Source organism: Lithobates pipiens, unplaced genomic scaffold (assembly GCF_037356315.1).
Source record: "Lithobates pipiens isolate NorthernLeopardFrog02 unplaced genomic scaffold, aLitPip1_a1.2 Scaffold_3, whole genome shotgun sequence".
NCBI lineage: Eukaryota > Metazoa > Chordata > Amphibia > Anura > Ranidae > Lithobates > Lithobates pipiens.
This window is the reverse complement of record NW_027507790.1, coordinates 164,209,276-164,233,868: the sequence shown is the minus strand read 5'-3', so window position 1 is coordinate 164,233,868 and position 24,593 is coordinate 164,209,276. Positions and strand designations below refer to the sequence as shown.

The 24,593-nt window shown below is 41.2% G+C and overlaps 1 protein-coding gene across 3 annotated transcripts in view; it reads left to right on the top strand.

Moving 5' to 3' along the window:
- Positions 1 to 24,593, top strand: part of XRCC4 (X-ray repair cross complementing 4) — a 577,202-nt gene that overhangs the window by 526,676 nt on the left and 25,933 nt on the right. The gene's annotated exons all lie outside the window — the stretch shown is intronic.

Sequence of the window (24,593 nt, the reverse complement as noted above, 5' to 3'; positions counted from 1 at the left end):
GGTGGTGTCTTCATTGTATTGTGTTTCAGCAGGCTCCCCTTATTTCTGTAGATAGCATGCTGTTAGTCATTTGCTGACTCAGCTGGTCTTACTGTATGTAATTCTTAAGTGAAAATATCTAGTCAGGTATATTCATACAGGCAGAGAGACCTGGCTTAATAAATACTTTAAATATTAAAATAATGGCAGGTCTCCGTTTGCTTTTGTTTGTTGAGTTGTAATTAGAGCTGTTTTTTTTTTTTTTTTAGCCTTGCAAGGCTTTTAGAAAAATCAGATTGCATAACATTAGACAAAATGTCCAAATTGGGCCCAAATTAGCCATTTTCCCTCCCCGGTATCATGTGACTCATTAGTGTTACAAGGTCTCAGTTGTGAATGGGGAGCAGGTGTGTTAAATTTGGTGTTATTGCTCTCACTCTCTCTTACTGGTCACTGGAAGCTCAACATGGCACCTCATGGCAAAGAACTCTCTGAGGATCTGAAAAAAATAAATAATTGTTGCTCTACATAAAAATGGCCTAGTCTATAAGAAGATTGCCAAGACCCTGAAACTGAGCTGCAGCACAGTGTCCAAAATCATACAGTGGTTTAACAGGACAGGTTCCACTCCAGGCAGGCCTCAACATGATCGATCAAATAAGTTGAGTGCACATGCTCAGCATCATATCCAGAGGTTGTCTTTGGGAAATAGACGTATGAGTGCTGTAAGCATTGCTGCAGAGGTTGAAAGGGTGGGGGGTCAGCCTGTCAGTGTTCAGACCATACGCCGCACACTGTATCAAATTGGTCTGCATGGCTGTTATCCCAGAAGGAAGCCTCTTCTAAAGATGATGCACAAGAAAGCCCACAAACGGATTGCTGAAGCCAAGCAGACTAAGGACATGACTAAAGACATGAATGTGGTCTGATGAAACCAAGATAAACGTATTTGGTTCAGATTGTGTCAAGCATGTGTGGCGGCAACCAGGTGAGGAGTGCAAAGACAAGTGTGTCTTGCCTAAAGTCAAGCATGCTGGTGGGAGTGTCATGGTCTGGGGCTGCATGAGTGCTGCCGGCACTGGGAAAATACAGTTCATTGAGGGAACCATGAATGCCAACATGTACTGTGACATACTGAAGCAGAGCGTGACCCCTCCCTTCAGAGACTGGCCCCCATTGCAGTATTGCAACATGATTACGACCCAAAACACACCTCCAAGACGACCACTGCCTTGCTAAATAAACTGAGGGTAAAGGTGATGGAGTGGCCAAGCATGTCTCCAGACATCTACCAGCTCCGTAATGTTGTCACGGAGGAGTGGAAGAGGACTCCAGTGGCAACCTGTGAAGTTCTGGTGAACTCCATACCTAAGAGGGTTAAGGCAGTGCTGGAAAATAATGGTGGCCACACAAATATTGACACTTTGGGCCCAATTTGTACATTTTACCCTGGGGGTGGTACTCACTTTTGTTGCCAGCAGTTCAGACAATAATGGCTGTGTGTTGAGTTATTTTGAGGGGGACAGCAAATTTACACTGTTATACAAAGCTGTGCACTCACTACTTTACATTGTAGCAAAGTGTCATTTATTTAGTGTTGTCACATGAAAAGATATAAAATATTTACAAAAATGTGAGGGACATACTCACTTTTGTGAGATACTGTATAACAATCTGCTGATATCATACAATGCAGGAAGAGAGGAGAACTACTGCGTACAGTAAGGTATCAGAAGATCCACTTCATTTCTGGACTCATTTCAGGAAAAGGGTTCTCTTTGGTGACACAGGCAGCAAAAGAATTAAGCATGTATTCTCCTCGTTTCTAGGGACAGCATTTTGCAGAATTTTTTGTTGACAGGGTAGATTAAAAAATAATTACAATTATTAAAGTGATACTGAAGTCTCGTTTTTTGTTTCAAAATAACAAACATGTTATACTTACCTGCTCTGTGCAGTGGTCGCGCACAAAAGCAGTCCAGATCCTACTCTTCTTGGGTCCCTCTTCAACGATCCTGGCCACTCCCTCCTATTGAGTGCCCTCACAGCAAGCAGCTTGCAATGGGGCCCCTGACTGGAGCCCCAGCTCCTTGTGTCCATTTAGACATGGAGTGGCCACCTGGCCCCGCCCCCCCTCCTCATAGGCTCACTGACCTTAAATGACAGCAGCGGGAGTCAATGGCACTTCGCTGCTGTCTCAGCCAATGAGGGGGGAGAATCACGGACAGCTGCAACATCGCTGGATCAAGAAGGGGCTAAGATAAGTATTGGGGGGGCTGGTGCACACAGGAGGTTTGTTATCTTAATGCATAAAATGCATTAAGGTAAAAAAAAACGTCTGCCTTTACAACCACTTTAAAGCTATTATTCAGCCACTGAAAAATCTAAGGGTATACATGCATAATCAACTACATAATTGAATATTTGTAGTCCCCACTTCTGAAAAAAGGTCTGCTATGTTGTAGGAAAATGTAAAAAAAAATTATTTGTGCCAAAGCTGTACCCTAAAAAATTTATATTTTCTCTGAAATTCCTCCTGAAAACTAGCAGCGCGCTTCCTCATATGTGAGGGTACCCTGAGATTCCTTTGCCTGCATAGATATAGATGTATATCTGCAATGTAAGATTAAGGAACTACTGCATCTGACTGCTAGTTTCATGATTTTAAAAAAGCTGAATACATCTAAATGTATATGACTTAGCACATAACCTGCATGGTCCAATGACCACCAAATTAATTAAATAAATTACTGAAAATAATAATAGAGGCTAATAAAGTGCTAGAACAATAAAGTGCATTAACAACAGTGCATATAATAATCAAATCCAATATCTGTTTGTATAAAGTCCTAGTGATGACACTGTGATGCATTCAATATGCATTCAGCATAGTCCAGTGATATACAGTGTTCTTAAAGTGGTGTTGCCACCAAAAAAAAAAAAAAATATCTTAAAATGTATAAAAAATAAAAATAAAAAAAAATGTTTCACTCACCTCTAAATGCCTGTTGCTAGGGGGTCCCTCATAGTCTGCCTCCTTCATTGCCCGGGCTGGTGACATCACTTCCCGCACAGTCATCTGGGACCTGTCACGTGTCCCAAATGACTACGGTGTGTGGCGCCGCTCGCGCATGCGCAGTGGGTGCCCGGCTGTGAAGCCACAGCCGGGTGCCCACAGTAAGAATTCCAGGGCCCCGAGCGCAGTGCGGAACGAGGGGGGCTTCGTTCTCCCGCATCGCTGGACCCTCTGACAGGTAAGTGTCCAATAATTAAAAGTCAGCAGCTGCAGTATTTGTAGCTGCTGACTTTTAAATATATTTTTTTTAGGGGGCACCCCACTTTAAAGTGGTTAAAGTTCCCTTTTATATTATTTTATAGTTTCATGATTTGCTAAGGTCACTACTGTGCTGCTCACTGTTCTTCTTCTACCTTCTTCCTGGAGGCTCTGAAATGAGTAGCATAAGCCATGCCAATTCCAACATGGCCAGTTCCTCACAGGGACAGTGTAGAGCAAGGCAAAGTAAGTAATTTGAAAACATATTCTAGATTTCACCTCCTTTCTAAATACAAGTTAACATGCTAATGTTTGTAACCTCCAGAAGTTCATGCACCAAGCATATGATATAGCACTAGTCCATGGAGAAATAATGAGCAACCAAAGGTCTGTGACCTTTACATGTGACTTCTCAACTCTGAAACAAATATAGTGTAAGTATTTTATAGCACAATCATTGTGGAGCCATTCTTTCTTCACAGGTCAATATTTTCTAAAGCGTCCTTCTGAGTATATATAAGTAAATACAAGCACTTCATGCAAAGAAAATCCTTAAAATTATACCAAATTCTGTTTTTTAAGAAGAAAATCTATTTTAATATGTATTCTTAACTAGAAAAGTATCTTCTTGCTTTTAAGCTCCTTCAAATCTCCAAATTCCTTTTGTCTTGCTGTTATGATTGAAACATAGGAACCTAGCCTCCCTTGCTTGTTTCTGAGATTGACTAGGGACTACGTACTGTATGTCATTTCTACTGTGCATATAGCAGTGCTGAGCAGTGACTACAACTAACATGCACTGTTCCTTCCAAATAAACAAAAGAATAGTGTACAGGGCCAATAGTGGATGTGTATGGATTATTTATGGAGAATAAGGAAATCATTTAGTGTCACTTTAACTGTCTAAATACCAGCCAATTTTAAGAGCATTACCACATACTTCCATCTTGAATCCCCCCCCCCCACCCCCTATGTTTTTTACATAATTTATTATATCTGACATTTAAACTTCAAAATAGATGATAATGCAGATAAACATTGCTGTCTGCAAGTGGCTGTGTTTATCTGCAGGCTATAGCCTTTTTTTCGTCAATGGAGCCTTCAGCCTGCATACAATTACTATGTCAGAGCTGACATAATGATCACATGATCTGTATGATTCTGTTTGCCAGTGGACACCCTGGCTGTCATTGACAGCCGGAATTGAAAGCAAGCAGCAATGTGAAGTGTCAGCTACTGTTAGTTCTCAAAGACTGGGAAAATGTAATCATGTATCCTTGTTCTTGGAACAGGACATTATTCAGAGGCACATTAATATACAGACTGCACACTGAAAAGGGTTTAATACTTACTTGTTCAGCCATCTGCACCAATTAACCTTGCTTCCTCACACTTTCTTCAGTGTCCTACCAACGACCAATGTCCTACCAACATTTTACAATAGGCTTTTGTCTGTGACCATATATGGCTGAATTTTGGTAGCTAATGCCATTTTGCTCATAAACTAAGTGCACTTTCCTTTACATGCAATATGTGTAAAATATTTGAGTTCATTTTAAGTGGAACTCCTTCTACTCCTGTACCGTAACATGGTGCTCAGTTACTACCACTGTAGTTGGCTGCCTTAAAAATAAATTATTGCCACAGTATGAAGTACAATAAAAATAAATCATAAAGATGCTACAGGGAAAATAAAAAATATGAGGCCTGAGATAGTAAATAGATTGATTCAGGCTCATGTGCTTCCTATTTGCTGTCCTACATCTTTATGAGGATGTTACAACAGGATCACCATAAAATGTGGCAATATGCTTTAATGAAAGCATGGTTGCAAAAGGGAGAAAAGTATTACCAGCTGGTTAAGCCAAGCGGTACTCTCATACGAGTGCATATGTACTGTATTTGTTCTGCTTTAAAGACTGGACATAATTTTTATTGGTGAATGACAGCAGCAATAACATCACAAACCTTGAATCTGTTTCATGTTATTTCCTTTAATATTTGGTCCTCTTTAATTATAAAATAATTTTAAAATAATGATTTCAAAGGTTTAATACTGATCATCTTTGTCTATTGTAAAATAAAATAAATTTGAATTCAGGGATCAGAGATACTGTCCTGTGCAGTTCGGCCTTATCTTAGGTGAGGACTGAGATCCAGCATGGTCCTTTACCAAATCTCTGAGAAGTACACATGTGATGGCTTGCTCCTTCTATATAGTAGAGGTAAGTATGCACCTGTTGGAAAAACATCCTGCGCAGTAACAGATAGTTGTAGCATAGTGAACAGAATAAGCCTGTTAATCAAAGTGCTTTTATCAAAGGCAGCTGTAACATTTGGCAAAAAAAGTTGAATCAAAGGTAATGTGTTTTTAGATCGGGCATCTCTATCATATTGCCATGGACATTTTTAGCGTACTGCAGTTTGAGTCATCACATTAGATTGTCCCAGAAGTCAGAAAGAATTGTACTGAAACAGAATCCATTGGAATAAAACTATGCGAGTTGCCATTTTTGGTTTATACAGGTTCTAGGGCATGCAAGCAGAAAGGATACCTCGTATACACATCCTTTTTTTGGGTCAGTCATTTACAAATGAATCTTGTGAAGCCACAGCCCAAACATCTTTTGGGAATTTAGAGCATAACGTGTGACTTATCTTTGCTTAGGAAGGAGACAAGACTAGGATGTTGTCCAAAGATTTCTAACCACTCAGTCAAGCTAAACTATTGTCTCTTTATTGTCATCTTTATTATATTTCATACATTGTTTCTTTTTTTTTCACGTCTATGATCTATACCAATGAAATTTCACCTTTCACCACTCATACTAGGTATTTATATGTACCGTATTTATATTATCCACATTTTCATTGTTAACATCACCTTTATTAATGATATTTAATTGTTACTGCTGATAATGATGGTATTATAATTACTAATAATATTTCACCATTACCACTCAATCTTAATGTTAAAATAGTAGAACTATAGGCAAGATTTTTTATTTTTTTTTCTCATTTTGGATAGAGTAGTGGAGGGTTATAACCCCGTCAGATTTTTTTTTTTGCTATCTGTGCCCCATTGTGGAGATTTCTCTTCATTTTCTTTCCCATAACCAAACAGGAAGTCAGAGGAAATACGTGCAAATTACCTATTGCTTTTATGGGGACAATGCAAAAATTTGGGATTTTCATTTACTTTCATTTTCAATGATAATGATAAAGAGTACAAAAAGAGAGGGCGAATCTCCTTAACGGGAGCACAGACAGCGCTAAAACCTGACGTGGTCTAATCGTTCTCCACTTTATTCCAAAACTAAAAATTGTTGCTTTTAGTTATATTTTAACATCGAGTACAACTCATAATTTTACCACCACCAATACATATTCTTACTAGTTTCAAATTACCCTGGTTTTTTATTCTGATGCCTATTATGATTTTATTTTTGTATCTGTTACATTTCTGTATATATTTAAGAATAAAATTATATCTGGAATTTAATATTATGGTGAGGCACTTCAATTCTAGACTTATTGATCTTCAGCATAACCCAAGGTGACCATGGAAACCCCTTCCCAGTGTAGAAGCAGATAGACACATTTTAAGATCACCTATAGTCACAACAATATTGTATTAATGTATAATAACTAAATACATATAACAAGACTCCAAAATTCCAGTCCCTTTAATTCTGTCTTTCAAGAAGCTTCAAGTGACTGCCAGCCATCCTTTAGCATCACTTAAAGCCATCACATGCTCAATAATGTGTTGCAACAAAAAAAGTACAATTATTAAAGGGCCTAGTTATCTAAATGATATAACACTTATGTCATGTACACACGACCGACGGACTGCGGTAGTCTTCCCGAAGTTTTTTCTGCGGAGTTCCGGCGGACTTTCTGAATGAACGGACTTGGACACACACAATCACACCAAAGTCCGGCGGATTTGAACGTAATGACGTACGACCGAGCTAGATTAAGGAAGTTCATAGCCAGTAGCCAATAGCTGCCCTAGCGTTGGTTTTTGTCCATTGGACTAGCCTACACACAAACAGATTTCTTGGTCCGGCGGGAAAATTTAGAACATGTTCTATTTCTAAAGTCAGCCGGATTTTTGGCAAGCAAAGGTCTGATGGAGTCCACACACGATCGAATTGTCCGACTGACTCGTTCCGTCTGACCTTTGCTGTCAAAAAGTCCAGTCATGTGTATGCGGCATAAAAAAGTAGATTCTGCCAAATATGTTTAAATACTTTATATCTGAATTCAAATTTGATTTAATTTTAACATTTCATTTAATATTAAGTGGTGTATTGGGAAATTAGTTATTTACAGAATGCAGATGACATTTTTTCTCCTTTGCCCATGGAAAATCTAAAAGCTAATTATGGTTTTGGCACACTCTTTTTATCTAGGGTAGCTACCATAGGACTATAAATTTAGCAAAAAAGTTGAAAAACATTTTGTTCAGTGTTTTTGGAGGTAAGGCCAGATTTTTAATTATGCCACATAGGCCCTGGTCTACAGCAGCAGGCATGTCGGGGGAAGCATATTGCTAGTGTGCACTTGTCACTGCTGGCAACAATTTATGTATTCCTTTGTGCCCTTCATTTCAGTACACGTTTTAGAGAGCTTTGGTGAGTCACTGAGTCACACAGACTGCGTATTGGTGTCTTTTGATGTCATCTTGATGATTCAATAAACGGCAATTGGACTTTCATAAATGTACAGCTCCTTCTTCTTTACTTCATTTACCCACGGAGGCATACCAGGCTAGCACTTGATTGAAGTTCTTATCAGGCACAGTCCATTCACCTGGAGTGGTGGTTTCTTTGTTTCTACTAAACTGCTGTATGGTCTTGGCCACCATGCTGCAGCTCAGTTTCAGGGTCTTGGAAATCTTCTTATAGCCTAGGCCAGTGATAATGAACCTTGGCACCCCAGATGTTTTGGAACTACATTTCCCATGATACTAATGCCTTCTGCAGTGTAGTTGAGCATCATGGGAAATGTAGTTCCAAAACATCTGGGGTACCAAGGATCACCATCACTGGTCTAGGCCATCTTTATGTAGAGAAACCATTCTTTTTTTCAGATCTTCAGAGAGTTCTTTGCCATGAGGTGCCATGTTGAACTTTCAGTGACCAATATGAGAGAGTGAGAGCGATGACACCAAATTTAACACACCTGCTCCCCATTTACACCTGATACTTTATAACACTAATGAGTCGCATGACACCGGAGAGGGAAAATGGTTAATTGGGCCTAATTTGGACATTTTCACTTAGGGGTATCTCACTTTTGTTGCCAGTGGTTTAAACATTTAGGCTGTGTGTTGAGTTATTTTGAAGGGACAGCAAGTTGACACTGTTATACAAGCTGTACACTCACTACTTTACATTGTAGCAAAGTGTCATTTCTTCCATTTTGTCACATAAAAATATATAATAAAATATTTACAAAAATGTGAGGGGTATACTCACTTTTGTGAGATACTGTGTATGTGTAAATATACACTCTATAACCAAAAGTATTGTGACGCCTGCCTTTACATGCACATGAACTTTAATGGCATCCCAGTTTTAGTCTGTAGGGTTCAATATTGAGTTGGCCAACCCTTTTCATCTATAACAACTTCAACCCTTCTGGGAAGGCTGTTCATAAGGTTTAGGAGTGTGTCTATGGGAATATTTGAACATTCTTCCAGAAGAACATTTGTGATGTCAGGCACTGATGTGGACAAGAAGGCCTGGCTCACAGTCTTTGCTCTAATTGCAAAGGTATTCTATTGGGTTGAGGTCAAAACTCTGTGCAGGCCAGTCAGGTTCCTCCTGTTCAAATGCACTCATCCATGTCTTTATAGACCTTGCTTTGTGCACTGGACTGGGCGCCACAGTGGTGTTGGGCGGCACAGTGGTGTAGTGGTTAGCACTCTCACCTAGCAGTAAGAAGGGTCGCTGGTTTGAATCCCAACCATGACACTACATGCCTGGAGTTTGCATGTTCTCCCTGTGCCTGCGTGGGTTTCCTCCAGATACTCTGGTTTCCTCCAACACTCCAAAAACATGCTGGTAGGTTAATTGGCTTCTGTCCAAAATTGACCCTAGTATATGAATGGGGACCTTGGATTGTGTGCTCCTTGAGGGTAGGGACCTATGTGAGTGTGCAATGTACAGGGATAGGAACAATTGTAGACACTCATTCAGGTTGGACTGGTGTCTTTATTCAACTTTGCTAACTATGTAACTATGCAACTATGTAAATCATTTGGTGGAGGGGGATTATGGTGTGGTGTTGTTATTCAGGGGTTGGGCTTGGCCCCTTAGTTCCAATGAAGGGAACTCTTAAGGTGTCAGAATACCACGACATTTTGGACAATTTCATACTCCCAACTTTGTGGGAACAGTTTGGGTATGGCCCCTTTCTGTTCCAATATGACTGTGCACAAAGAAAGGTCCATAAAGACGTGGATGAGCGAGTTTGGGGTGGATGAACTTGACTGGCCACATCCGTGCCTAACCTCACAAATGTGCTTCTGGACAAATGGTCAAACATTCCCACAGACACACGCCTAAATCTTGTGGACAGCCTTCCCAGAGGAGTTAAAGCTGTTATAGCTGCAAAGGGTGGGCCAACTCAATATTGAATCCTACGGACTAAGACTGGGATGCCTTTAAAGTTCATGTGAGTGTAAAGGCAGGAGTCCCAATACTTTTAGCAATATAGTGAATACACAGTGCCTTGTAACAGTATTCATACCCCTTGGAAAATGTTACAACCAAAAATGTAAATGTATTTTATTGGGATTTTATGTGATAAACCAACACAAGGTGGCACATAATTATGAAGTGGAGGGAAATTGATAAATGGTTTTCAATTTTTTTTACAAATAAATATCTGCAGTGTTGTGTGTTTTTGTATTCAGCCCCTTTTTTACTCTGATACTCCTAACTAAAATCTAGTGGAACCAATTGCCTTCAGAAGTCACCTAATTGCTAAAAAGAGTCCACTTTTGTGTAATTTAATCTCAGTATAAATACAGCGGTTCTGTGAAGCCCTCAGAGGTTTGTTATAGAACCTCAGTAAGGTGGCCTTCATTAAGCTGTTTGCTTAATGAAGGCCACCTAAACTGACATGCCAGGCAAGGAGAGCATTAATCAGAGCAGCAGCCAAGAGGCCCATGGTAACTCTGGAGGGGCAGCAGAAATCCACATCTAAGGTGGTTGAATCTGTCCACAGGACAACTATTAGTCATCTGCTCCACAAATCTGGCCTTTATGGAAGAGTAGCAAGAAGAAAGCCATTGGTGAAAGAAAGCCATAAGAAGTGTTGTTTTCAGTTTGTGAGAAGCCATGTGGGGACACGGCAAACATATGGAAGAAGGTGCTCTGGTCAGATGAGACCAAAATAGAACTTTTTGGCCTAAACGCAAAATGCTATGTGTGGCAGAAAATGAACACTGCACATCACTCTGAACACACCATCTCCACTGTGAAATGTAGTTGCAGCATCATGTTGTGGGGATGCTTTTCTTCAGCAGGGACAGGGAAGCTGGTCAGACTTGATAGGAAGATAGATGGAGCCAAATACAGGGCAATCTAAGAAGAAACCCTGTTAGAGTCTGCAAAAGACTTAAGACTTTAGTAATGAAAACTGTATCAGCAGTAATCCACATGGATTCGTTCTTGCCAAACAAATCTATTAACCTTCTATGAGGAGGTGAGCTGCCATCTAGATGAAGGAAGGCCCGTAATCTTATTGTATCTGGATTTTGCAAAGGCATTTTATACAGTTCCCCACAAACGTTTACTATACAAGCTAAGGTCTGTTGGCATGGACCAAAGGGTGAGTACCTGGATTTAAAACTGGCTACAAGGGTGAGTTCAGAGGGTAGTGATAAATGAAGAGTACTCGGAAAGGGTCCAATGTGGAAAGTGGGGTGCCTCTGGGTTATGTCCTGGGACCAATCTTTTTTAATTTATTCGTAAACGACCTGGTCGATGGGATAATAAGCTCAGTCTCAGTATTTGCTGACAATACTAAGCTAAGCAGGGCAATAGCTTATCCGTGGAATGTGGTAACCTTGCAAGAAGATCTCAACAAATTAATGGAGTGCGTAACTACATGGCAAATGAAGTTTAATGTAGAAAAAGATAAAATGTATGCATTTAGGTGGCAAAAAATATGAATGCAATCTACTCACTAGGGGGAGAACCTCTGGGGAATCTAGGACAGAAAATGACCTGGGGGTCCTAGTAGATGGTAGGCTCAGCAACGGCATGCAATGTCAAGCTGCTGCTAACAAAGACAATAGAATATTGGCATGCATTAAAAAGGGAATTAACTCCAGAGATAAAACGATAATTCTCCCACTATACAAGACTCTGGTCCGGCCGCACCTAGAGTATTCTGTCCATTTCTAAGCTCCAGTCCTCAGGAAGGATGTGCTGTAAATGAAGAGAGTACAGAGAAGGGCAACAAAGCTAATAAAGAGACTGGAGGTTCTTAGTTATTAGGAAAGGTTAGGAGCACTGAACGTATTCTCTCTGGAGAACAAACGATTGAGAGGGGATATGATTTCAATGTACAACTACCATACTGGTGACCCTACAAGAGGAATAAAACTTTTATGTGAAAGGGCATTTAAAAAGACTTGCAGCCATTCACTAAAATTACAGGAAAAATTATTTAACCAGAAACTGCATAGAGGGTTCTTTACAGTAGCTAAGCCCTAAACTACCGCAACATACAGGGATATACAATGTAATATTGACATAAAAGTGCACACACACAGGTTGGACTTGTGTCTTTTTTTAACCTTACCAACTATGCAACTGGGACGGAGGTTCACCTTCTAGCAGGACAACAACCCTAAACATACAGCCAGAGCCACAATAGAATGACTTAGATCAAAGCATATTCATGTGTTAGAATGGCCCAGTCAATGTCCGGACCTAAATCCAATTGAGAATCTGTGGCAAGACTTGAACATTGCTGTTCACAGACGCTCTCCATCCAGTCTGACAGCTTGAGCTATTTTGCAAAGAAGAATGGGCAAAAATGTTAGGCCGCGTACACACGCGGGGACTGTTCGCCCAACTTTGTCCGTCAAACAGTTTCAGCAAACAGTCCGCTCAAAATTAGCATGGACGGACATGGCCACACACGACGAACGAACAGTTTGCTGAAACCGTGCGCGATGACGTGAACGGCACGTACGACGGGACGAAAAATACGACGTCCTATACACTGCATTATAACTTTTGGCGTGTAAATCCTTTCTGAGCATGCGCGGAACTTAGTTTGACGAACAAGCCTACACACGAGGGGACTGTTCGCTGAAACAAAGTTTCAGCGGACAGTTTTTCGGAAATTCCGAAAAACCTTGTTCAGCGGACTGTTCGCTGAAACTGTCCGCTGAAAGCCCACACACGAGCGGACTGTCCGCCGAAACACTGTTCAGCGGACAAAGTTGGGCGAACAGTCCCCGCGTGTGTACGCGGCCTTACTCTCTAGATGTGTAAAGCTGATAGAGAGCCATTTTTTAATGAGAGCACTAGGGAAAATAGTGTACCGTATATACTCGAGTATAGGCCGACCCGAATATAAGCCGAGGCCCCCAATTTACCCCCAAAAAAACTGGCAAACTTATTGACTCGTGTATAAGCCGAGGGTGAGACATGCCTGTCCATCCCTGTGTGTGTGTCCGTCCATCCCTGTGTGTCCGTCCATCCCTGTGTGTCCGTCCATCCCTGTGTGTCCGTCCATCCATCCCTGTGTGTGTGTGTGTCCATCCATCCATCCATCCCTGTGTGTGTGTGTCTCCATCCATCCATCCATCCATCCCTGTGTGTGTGTGTCTCCATCCATCCATCCATCCCTGTGTGTGTGTGTCTCCATCCATCCATCCATCCATCCCTGTGTGTGTGTGTGTCTCCATCCATCCATCCATCCGTGTGTGTGTGTCTCCATCCGTGTGTGTGTGTGTGTGTGTGTGTGTGTGTGTGTGTGTGTGTGTGTGTGTGTGTGTGTGTGTGTGTGTGTGTGTGTGTCCAGCCTACCTGTGTCCCGAGCCTTTGTCCCGAGCCTCCGTCCCGTGTCGTGCCTTGCCTTCGTCCCGTCCCGTCCCGTCCCGTGCCGTGCCTTGCCTTGCCTCCGTCCCGTGCCCTCTTCGTCGGCGGCCATTGTAAAATTCAAAAGCCGCGCCTCCTCCTTCGCCTGTGATAGGCGGAACACTGAATTTCCCAGCAGCCTGTGTTCCGCCTATCACGGACGTCGTATCATCCTCGTCCGTAGTACGAGGATGAGCGGATGCCCGTGATAGGCGGAACACAGGCTGCTGGGAAATTCAGTGTTCCGCCTATCACAGGCGAAGGCGGAGCCGGAGGCGCGGCTTTTGAATCAGAATGGCCGCTGTCTGTCTGCTCGACACGCTGATCGAGCGGGCAGACAGCGATGACTCGAGTATAAGCCGAGGGGGGCACTTTCAGCCTCAAAAAAGAGGCTGAAAATCTCGGCTTATACTCGAGTATATACGGTATATACTATATTGCTGATGGGATATATTAGTGTGGAGAGGGTAATGTGTATATATAGGGCATAGAAAGGGAGGATAGCATACATATGGTTGGGGTATGAGGGTAAGGTATGTATGGATACTGGAGAGTTGGGTTTGTATAAGTGGCTGCTGAGGGGGTGGCACTCAACTTTACTTTTAGATCAACTGTAGGGCCTCTATGATTAAGCCCCAAAAAAAGGGCAGAATGTGTCTGAGGAGTTCTCTACAGGTGGAGAACAGGAGCTGAAGATATCTTTTACTTTTTTTATTTACATTCATGCAACAGGGAGTCGGTGTCTGTGTGCAGACTACTGCCATTTAGTTTAAATGAAAGCCAGACCCATGCCTGTAGATAATGTAGATTGTTTTAATATGTTATCTATTTATAAAAATACACAAAAGGCTAAAACCCATCACATTTCTTTGTTATGCCTATCTTTTTTTAAATGTGTGTTTTCTTCCTAAAGTACTATCTGTAAAGTATGATTGCATAGATTTCTTTATTGTGTGAGATGAATAATGAACAAACAAGCACATTTTTTATAAAGTGCAAAAATAATACAGTCTCAAATATATAGCCCAGTTCTGAAGAATTGCCTTTTTTACCTCGAGAGTGCTTTCACTATCTCATGACTGAATTTTGGCTTTTCCGCTTCCCACACAACTACATATATTTGTCTTACAGAAAAAAAATGGACATTTGATCTGATTATATTAACACTGTTTTTATTCAAACTCACAAAGGCAGCTCTGAATACTAAAGAATCAATTACTGAATCAATTGTGGTTGAAATTTCTCGGCTTAGAGGCAAAACAGAACACTTCATTGCTCAAGTGATGTCAGAATACATTTAGCCTAGCCAAGCAAGGGCTCTGATCAAGGAGAACCAAGCTGAGAAAAGTTGTCCACATGCCGAGCATTTAATACCATTTTAATGTCGCCTCAGTGGACGATTACATTGGCACATGTGTTTGAAGGCCTGGAATTATGTATTGACTAAAATCAACTTCTATATTTATTAACAGCATTACTATAGAATAATGATAATGTTACAGTACATATGCAGAGGGTAAGTTTGCAAGAATACACACTGTAGGCCAAGAAAAATTAGGAGCGGAGTGGTAAACTTGGTTATGCCACACTTTGTGGGAGCAGCTATGGGCACTGCTGAGGGTGCAACAAATAAATGCAGAGGGCAAGTTAGTTATTGCATAGTATGAATAGGCCAGATTACCACCAATTGCAGTACAAGATTAGAATGCAAATGCCATGAATGGTTTACACTTTTATTAAAGGACGCCTTTATCCAACATAGGTTGCTGTAGCTGCATGCAATGGTTGTGCTTCAGTTTGTCCCACCCTGCATTACAGTCTCTTTTGCTGGACTTTATTTAAAAAAATAAAATAAAAGCTTGCCTGCAAGAAAAAAATTAATACTTACCTTTAACACTTTAACAGCTAGGCTTGCTGAAGAATCGTCAGCATCTGAATGTAAGACCATTTCATTCAATCCATGATTTGCTTACAGGTTTGTTGCAGCTGTGAAGTGTATGTAAACCTACAAAATAAAGTTCTGGGAATGGCAGCTTTCCCCATAGCTGCTTGCTTTTTCTTCTAATGGTACCTGGTGGCCCTGTCAGTAAGTAATTGTATATCAACATCCTCCTATTAGGGTGGCAGATTTCATCGAATGACTGTCAGTGTAGGAGCACCCGTGTCAAACTCAGCCTCATTTCAATCTAGATTTGTGTTGTCAATTTCACCCTCTATGCACACAGTAACTAGATAACGTTTGTGGAAATGCTATGTCTGTGGGATAGCCTGTATATTAAGGACATGATATAAATTGCTGAACTTTGTTATTAGTAGCTCAGCTTACACTTCTCCATTGCAGTTATAGCAGACTTCCCTTTACGCAAGGGGTGACCTCATAACATGCTATTGAGTCTGTAATCACAAGATAATATAAGTTACTCCATCTCTCTGAGTCATCAGAACCATAACCCACACTGGACGGTTTGTGTATCTGAGTAAACCAAAAATTGCATGTAGAACATACTTCTGAGTAGGTAGCCTTGCTGTTACTGAGATTTTAAAGTCAACCCAGAGGCTAATAACAGAAGAACTTCAAGTAACTTCTCCTGTTTTACTAAGAGTGAAGTCTGAAGTGTAATTGCGTTTTCAGTGATTCATCTGTATAACACCCTGGGTTATTTTACATTAGCAGCATCTGGTTTCAATGTGTACAGGGGTTCCTGAATCGTGATTGACATCTGCACTCACCTAATAAAGCTGGTAGTGCAGATGTATGGTCAGGTCCTCTCTCTTTCCATGAGCCTGTTCAGGCATATTTTGTTTTTAACCCTAGGTCAGTACAAGCATTAAAACAGCTCATACTTTCCACTAAATAAATAAGTTGTTACTTACAAACAATCCGCCCACTGAAGGTTTTCCTTCTGCTTTCGGACCACTTCCATTTTCAGAAACATTGAACGGAAGGGTGCAGGTTTGACACTCTCGTTCTGTTCTACTAGTTTTGTATTGGAATGAGTGCTATGCTTTGATATTCCATCATTTTATGTCCTTTAAACCAGGTGGCACAGCAATTCACTGTCATGTATTCGTGCTCATGAAAGTAAGTTTAAGGAGAAAATTATGTCACTCACTATTTTGCAGCAGTTTGGCAGATTTCCATTAAGCTGTTCTATTTTTTCCCCTCTTTATTTTATTTTTTCAACAAGAAAATGTTTCTGAGACTAAACATTTCATACGTTCTGCCTCATTTGTCAAATTCACATATGCCATTTAGGCCTCTGACATATATCTATGATCGCATACCATTTCAATCCACCAAGCTAATTCTGACTTAGGGAGTTCTCAGAAGCCAGACAAAAGGGTTATTTAGAACCCATAAGTGTGTATTTGGTTCATATTTAATGCTTTTGCTGCTGTGCATATTTCTATTTATGTACGTGTAATGTGTTGTGTGCATTGATTGGAAATCAAATTTGTTTACAGTAATGCGTTAAGCTAGCAGAAGGGTGACATTTGTATTGGTTATGGTTCAGTTTGGCTTAATAAGGGAGTGATCATGGTGGTTATGTAACTGAATTGTCCCCTAAGTTTTGTATAACAAGGAATTTTGAGATGGTTGTAGCTATTTCTCATCATTGTCACACTGAAGTACATTTCACATTTGTGCCGCTTTTATTTTACAAAATGGCATATGTAGAAATTCTATACTTCAAAATGGACTTTTCCTTTAAAAACAAAAAGTGTTTCTTGGGAGATTTATGTGTAATGGACTGAACAGCATTTAGATTATTTGTTTTACATTTGTTAAAGTATAACTTTTTTACATTTTGGATAGAGCGGAGATGGATTAGAACGCCTCTCAGTTTTTATTGCTGTCTGTACCCCCATAAGGGAGATTCATCCTCTCTATTTGTGTTGTTTACCATTATCAGTGAAAGTATAGAACAGGGGTGCCCACCCAGGGACCCAGGGGTCACATGGTGCCCACCGAGCCCTCTAATGTGGCCCGCGACATCCTGCTCTGGGATGGTATGGAATAGAATACTGTTAGTTAAGGTAAGTTTATTACTAAAATCACAGTGTATATATAGGCATATCTGTTCTGCAGTGATTACTGAGCTGCTTTCAAACTGATCCGCAGGTGCAGAGCAGTGCACCTGCAGGTTACCTGCACTGATCCATAGACTTCTGTTATAACCTGCGAGTTTGGTGCACTTTCTGAAAGTGTACCACACCTGCAGAATATGATAGAAGTCTATGACAAAGTGCAGCTAACTGGCAGGAAAGCCAAAGGTGCACTGTGCTGCAACCATGGTGTGGATAAACCACAGAGCATCAGTGTGAAAACAGCCTTAGGCCCCTTTCACAGGTTCAGTCAAACCCAATCGGACCCTCCATTCACCTAATGAGTGGCAGATGTAAACGGACTTGTGTCAGTTTACAACCACCTACCTTCAATCCGATCCGCAAAAAAAAAAAAAAGAGTAGAGTGGGCTGTGTCCATGTCCGCTTTGCATATGCAGAGCACGGACCTGCCACCCGCATATTGTGCCTCCCAACCTGTTACCAATTTGCTTAAGCTGCTCTTGCTCTTCAAAAGGTTGAGCACCCTGGTATAGGACATCCCAAATTTTGGGTTGTCCCCACAAAAGTGATAGAAGGGAAATATTCCATCGGGGACACTAGTTTTGGGTCCCCAAGGGATTCCCTTAATTTGCAGGGATTTCCTCTAATTTCCTGTTTGTTTAACTATGGGACAGAAAGTGAAGGGAAATCTCCAAAATGAGACACCGATGAGGAAAACAAATCTGACAGGGGTTATAACCCTCCCTTGCTCAATCCAAAATAAAAAAAAGGTTTTGTTTTTAGTTTTACCTTAATGTTAACCCCTTCCAGCCACCACTTCTTGGCCCTTTAGGAACTTCTAGATGCCGGAAGGCAGGCATTATGGGTCATGTGGCCAATTTGATTGGCTGTCACAGTGGTCACATGATGGGAAAGCTCCAGATCGCAAGTATGCTTCTGGATCTTTCCAGTCCCCGCTGCAGAGCGAGCACAGTTTTGTGTTTACGTAGGGCCGCATATATGCGTGTGCCCATGGGAAGAGGTCAACATTATGCCTTTTTCCACAAATCAACCTAAAACAGTGCATAATACAAAACTGGAAGTGTATTTAGTCATGGCTACAATGTTTTACATAAATGCAAATTATAAGTAAAGCTGTACTTCAACAAATCGTTAAAAACATATGCATGAATTGTTTTACGTATCAAAGGAAATGTATTTGGGCTCATCTTATCCTGTGATCCAAGAACCCCTGGCAGAGACAGTCTTGCCATGTTAGTGACTTTCTTTTCTCTGCTATGGCTAAGAAATACTGCTTGGTCAACAAGCTACCCCCAGGCCACAGACATTAATGTGTGGTCAGTGCGAGAGAAGCAACACACTATTGAAGTCAATTCTGGGCCCCCCTTTTTTGTAGGCATTCTCACACTGCTGACTGACCATGATAATCAACAGAGCTCTGATTGGCTCAGGTTGCTGACTGTCCCTTTTCCCAGCATGAGCGTAGCTAAGCCTGACATTATAAGAGGTTGTATTAAGAGCATATTCAGGCATTATGCTAGTACTGTTTAAAAATAGATTTATTTTTAATGGTATTTTTATCGCAGATTAGAGTTTACTTTTAATTACATGTTTATGGAAGCATGTGAACTCCAGACTTTGCACCTGTGTTCACTGTGTTTAATGTCTTCAATTTAGGAACTGCAAATAATAATTGGCATCACATCACAATTTTTCCCAGCTGTACCAGTTCAGGGGATAACCTGTCATTTAAATCATCCAGTAAACATAAGCCAGGTCTTGTAATTTACATTTTGAATAATCAGGTTCCCAGCTTTAGTAAATGAAGAAAGGAAAATGCTGACCTTAATTTGTAGTGTAACTGGTTTCTTATGCATGTTTCCATGGACTGTAATATATTGGTTTAACTATTTTATGATCTGTTCATTAGTCATTCAGGTAACCATATCCATTACCACTCACTAGATTTTTGGTAGGGCCAATGCTTAGTGTGGAAAACTGTAAGGCCGCGTACACACGGGCGGACTGTCTGACGGACTTGGTCTGCTGAAACGTGCTTCAGCGGACAATCTGCTCGTGTGTGGGCTTCAGCTGACTTTTTCGGCGGACAGTCTGGCGGACTAAGTCTTTCGGAATTTCCGTAATATTGTCCGTCCAAACTTGGTTTCAGCAGACAGTCCGCTCGTGAGTAGGCTAGTTCGACGGACTAAGTATGGCGCATGCTCAGAAAGGATTTACACGGCGAAAGGTTGCATTGCAGTGTATTTGAGCGTATTTCTAGTCCCGTCGTACGTGCTGTACACGTCATCATGCAAGCTTTCGGTGGACTGTCTGTTCATCGTGTGTGGTCAAGTCCGTTCATTCGAAAGTAGGACGGACTGTCTGTCGGATTGTCTGACGGACTTAGTTGGATGGATAGTCCGCCCGTGTGTACGCGGCCTAAGAGTAATGTCCCATACACCCGGTCAGACTTTCCAACAACAAAACTGGATTTTTGTTCGAAGGGCGTTGGCTCCAAATTTTCTTGCATACACACACGGTTACACAGATGTTGGCCAACAATTACGAACGTAGTGACATACAAGACGTATGTGATATCTCCGTTACAAATGCTAGTTTTACAAGACCAAGCGCTTTACGACTCGTACTTGATTCTGAGCATGCGTGAACTTTATTGCGACGGACTTGTGTACACAGGATCATAAAGTCCGACAACAACGTTTTGTTTGCGGAAAATTTGAGAACCTGCTAGCCAACATTTGTTGGTGGAAAGTCCGACAACAAATGTCCGATGGAGCATACACGCGGTCGATCAGGTTTCAGCCAACAAGCTCACATCCAACATCTCTGTGGTTGTTGCTCAAACAATTTCCAATTACATCTCCTACACACTAAATCCCTGGATTTAGGGATTCCACTTCAGCAGTTAGTATGTCATTCACAACAGTGTCTGTGGAGTGTAATGCAAATAGTTTTTTAGTCTGAATGACCCTCGCTGTGCATACTGAATCCAGAAACCGAAGCTGATAATGTATGTTGCTATTGATGCTAAAATGAGTACAAATGACTTGCACATGATTGGAGGATAGAAGTCAGCAGAGCGTCACCTCATTTACTAAGCTAAGGGAAAATTTCCTTGCAAAATGAATAGCCTATTTTCCTTTAGTAAATCAAATGACTCTGAAGAAAATTCTGTTTATTTCATTGTGTACTTTAGATAATTAAAGCAGAGTTCCGCCTGCAAAAAAATAAATAAAAGTCAGCAGCTACAAATACTGCAGCTGCTGACTTTTAAAATAAGGACACTTACCTGTCCAGGGCACCCACAATGTCCTCACCTGAAGCCGACCCGTCCCTCAGCTCTGGGTGGAGCATCTTCAGTAAGGGAATCAGGAAGTGAAGCCTTGCGTCCCTTCTGTCTTCTGGGACCTGTGTGTCTCCCAGAAGACAGCGGGGAGCTGGAGGAAGAGCCAGTCATGGCATAGTTCACTGCAGATTCTGCTGCGTGTTTTCCCAGGGAGTGAGAGCAAATACCTGGGTTAAACGGGTATCTCATCCCCCCTCCCCTGAAAGGTTCCAAACGTGACACTGGAGGGGGGATGGAACCGGATCAGCTGAAATTCCATTTCTGGATGGTCTTGTTTATTATAATCAGCTGGTGCATTCTTTGTGCTCTAATATGAAAAGCTGCAGTGTCTGCATTCTAGTAGAAGTAGTTAACCTTTGTAAAATATCTCACCAAAACTAAGGCCACCTGCTCCCTAGCTCCCTCATCACCTCTTCCCATGTTTTCCTCCAGAACTCTCTAGAGCCTCTCTAATCTTCTGGGTCTCCTTACCCCAATCCAAGTATCTCTTACTCTATCCACTTTTAGACGATTGCTGAAAATCCATCTCTTTAGGATAGCCTATCCTGCCTCCACCTTACAGCTAAACTTTAATTTTCTCCATAAGTTCACCCCCGAGAGTTATTACCTTTTTGTATCACTTGACCCTCCCCTTTAGGGTGAAAGCTCTAAGAAGTAGGGCCCTCCTATTCCTCATGTATTTAATTGTGTGTAACTGAACTGTCTGCCTTCATTTTGTAAAGCACAGAGCAAACGGTTAGCGCTATATAAATCCTGTATAATAATAACTAAAACATATATAGCAAGAGGCATCAAAATGTTGCCTTGTATCTTGGTGCAGACTTCTGGGAAAATCAGTGAGCCAATTGCACAAGCAGGAAAAGATATGTCGTGGGACATTCTGTACACTGTACACAATGCCTCCAGGTTGCCATACTCAAATGTTATAGAAAATTACAGTGGCTGCAGATTGAAAAGGAAAGGTAATTTTTACTAATAAATTGCAATGTGGCATGTGTAGCAATTGTATATACTATATTATTTATTTATTTATTATATTTTATTCAAGAAAATTGATTTACCCCTTAAGAATTATCATTTGGCTTGTTAATTTTTTATGTTTAAAAAGCATAGTTTAAAAGGACAGCCAGTTGAAACATTAATCAACAAACTGTGGATCCTCAGTTTAGTTTGTTTGCTATGCTGCAGCTACCTTAAAAGAGAACTACAGCCAAAGCTTGTTTGTTTGGATCACAGGAGTGCAGTTCGTTTTGCACTCCTGTGACTCATTTTTAGCAGAGAGTGGGCTGAAGTCCTCTCTCTGCTGACATCACAAAAGTCAGTTCAGGCTCCACGTCATCACAACCATGGAGTCGGGATCCACCTGACCCCTGGGCCGACACCCGGCTCAGGCTCTCAGCGAGCCAGTGATAGCCGGAGCTGCCTGCCCCTTCCACAGCTCAATGCTCCAGTGAGCATGGGGTAGAAGAGCAGAGAGCTGCTGACTGACAGCAGCTCTGTGATCACTGAGCTGTGAGAACCGAGCGATCAGCAGTGTTCGATCGCTCAGTTCTCAGAGGCACCGGGGGACAAATGCAGCTTTGGATCAATGCTACATCCACCTAGGTAAGTTTGATTCCGAAAAAAAAATGTAAAAAGATTATCGGTTACCATCAACTAATCAGACTGTGATTAGATCCTTCTAATTCTTAACAGCCGGAGCCCTGATCCTACAGATGTTTTCGCTGTACATGTTTTGCAAACCAATATGCACATTTGGCTCCTACTACAACTGTTTGTATGATACAGGCAAAGTAGATGTGGTTAGGGCATAGGATTTTATGTATACATACTACATTTTGAAACACTACAAGTTTATATAGTAAAAATGGCTAAATTAATATATTTAATTAAATAGTACATTTAAAAAATGTGAATGGCTGTAACATACACATTACTGAAACAGGTTTTATTAATGATGCAACTTTTCATAGATTCACAAGCTATGAATAACTTTAGGCACAGAAAGGGCCAAACAAGCCATATTTTTCTTAAATTTTGGTAAAAGTCTTTGCTTTTCATTAAAGGGTCAGACCACCAAAAAAACTGATATTTCAGTTTTTGGTAGATTCTGGAAAGTCAAAAACCAGACAGTGCTTTATATCTATTGGGAGCTCTTATTGGTCACATAATTAAACTTGAGTTCCTGGGTCTGTACACCCAGGCCATTATGTGGCCATTATGAGGGGTTTCCACTATCCCTGTTGAATTTGTTTACTTAGTTTTACAATATGGAGATGCTAGAACACACAAAGGTGGGCAGTAACACCTAAAACTCCCCTGTAGACAGGATCCAAGTCAGAAATTATGTCAGGTAAATCTCACTCTTACAGAAAACGAACAAAACTCTGGACAGCCGCACTCCGGATTAGATAAAAAATGAAAATGCCTTTATTTTTTCAAGTAAAAAAACTCCATATCACACGAAACATCACAGCAAAGTGCAATCAGCCTGCACCTGGAACCCCCATCTATCTGGAGAGTTGGTAGTCTGCCGGTGGATTGACCTGGAGCGGTGAATTTTTGTTTTCTAAATCTCACTCTTGGTGTATACAAACCATATAAGAAAGATCATATATCTATCTATCTATATCTATCTATCTATAAATATATATATATAAAGCCTAATTAAACTGGTAAGTGTATCTCAAAAATCTTCCCGGCAGCTATCAAAAAAGGTGTACCCCTATAACACACCCCAAGATCAGATTATATATCATAAGAAAACATTAAATGAAACTGTAATATCAAAATCACATTTCTGTATTAATTTGTGTTCTAGAAACAACTGTGCATATAATTTCAATATATATAGCAATCAATGTGCCTAGAAACCTTAAAGCGGGGTTCCACCCTAAAGTGGAACCTCCGCTGATCGGAACCCTCCCCCCCTCCGGTGTCACAATTGGCACCTTTCAGGGGGGAGGGGGGTGGAGATACCTGTCAAAGACAGGTATTTACACCCACTTCCGGGCATAGACTCTCGTGGGAGTCTACACCATTTCCTGTCCTGCCGCGCTGTCTGCTGGGACACACACGGGTCTCAGAGACAGCGCGGACAATTCCTATTGCGCTGCGCGACTCGCGCATGCGCAGTAGGGAACCGGGAAGTGAAGCCGATTTGCTTCACTTCCTGATTCCCTCACCTAGAATGGTGGCGGCAGCAGCTGAGGGCCGAGCGATCGATCGGCCTCGGCTGCCGGCATCGCTGGAACCCGGGACAGGTGAGTGTCCATTTATTAAAAGTCAGCAGCTGTAGTATTTATAGCTGCTGGCTTTTAATATTTTTTTTTGTAGGTGGAATCCCTCTTTAATATTGTGCCAAAAATAAAAATGCTCTTAGAAAATACAGTATCTCACAAAAGTGAGTACACCCCTCACATTTTTGTAAATATTTTATTCTATCTTTTCATGTGACAACACTGAAGAAATTACACTTTACTACAATGTAAAGTAGTGAGTGTACAGCTTGTATAACAGTGTACATTTTCTGTCCCCTCAAAATAACTCAACACACAGCCATTAATGTCTAAATCGCTGGCAACAAAAGTGAGTACACCCCTGAGTGAAAATGTCCAAATTGGGCCTGAAGTATCAATATTTTGTGTGGCCACCATTATTTTCCAGCACTGCCTTAACCCTCTTGGGCATGGAGTTCACCAGAGCTTCACAGGTTGCCACTGGAGTCCTCTTCCACTCCTCCATGATGACATCGCATAGCTGGTGGATGTTAGAGACCTTGTGCTCCTCC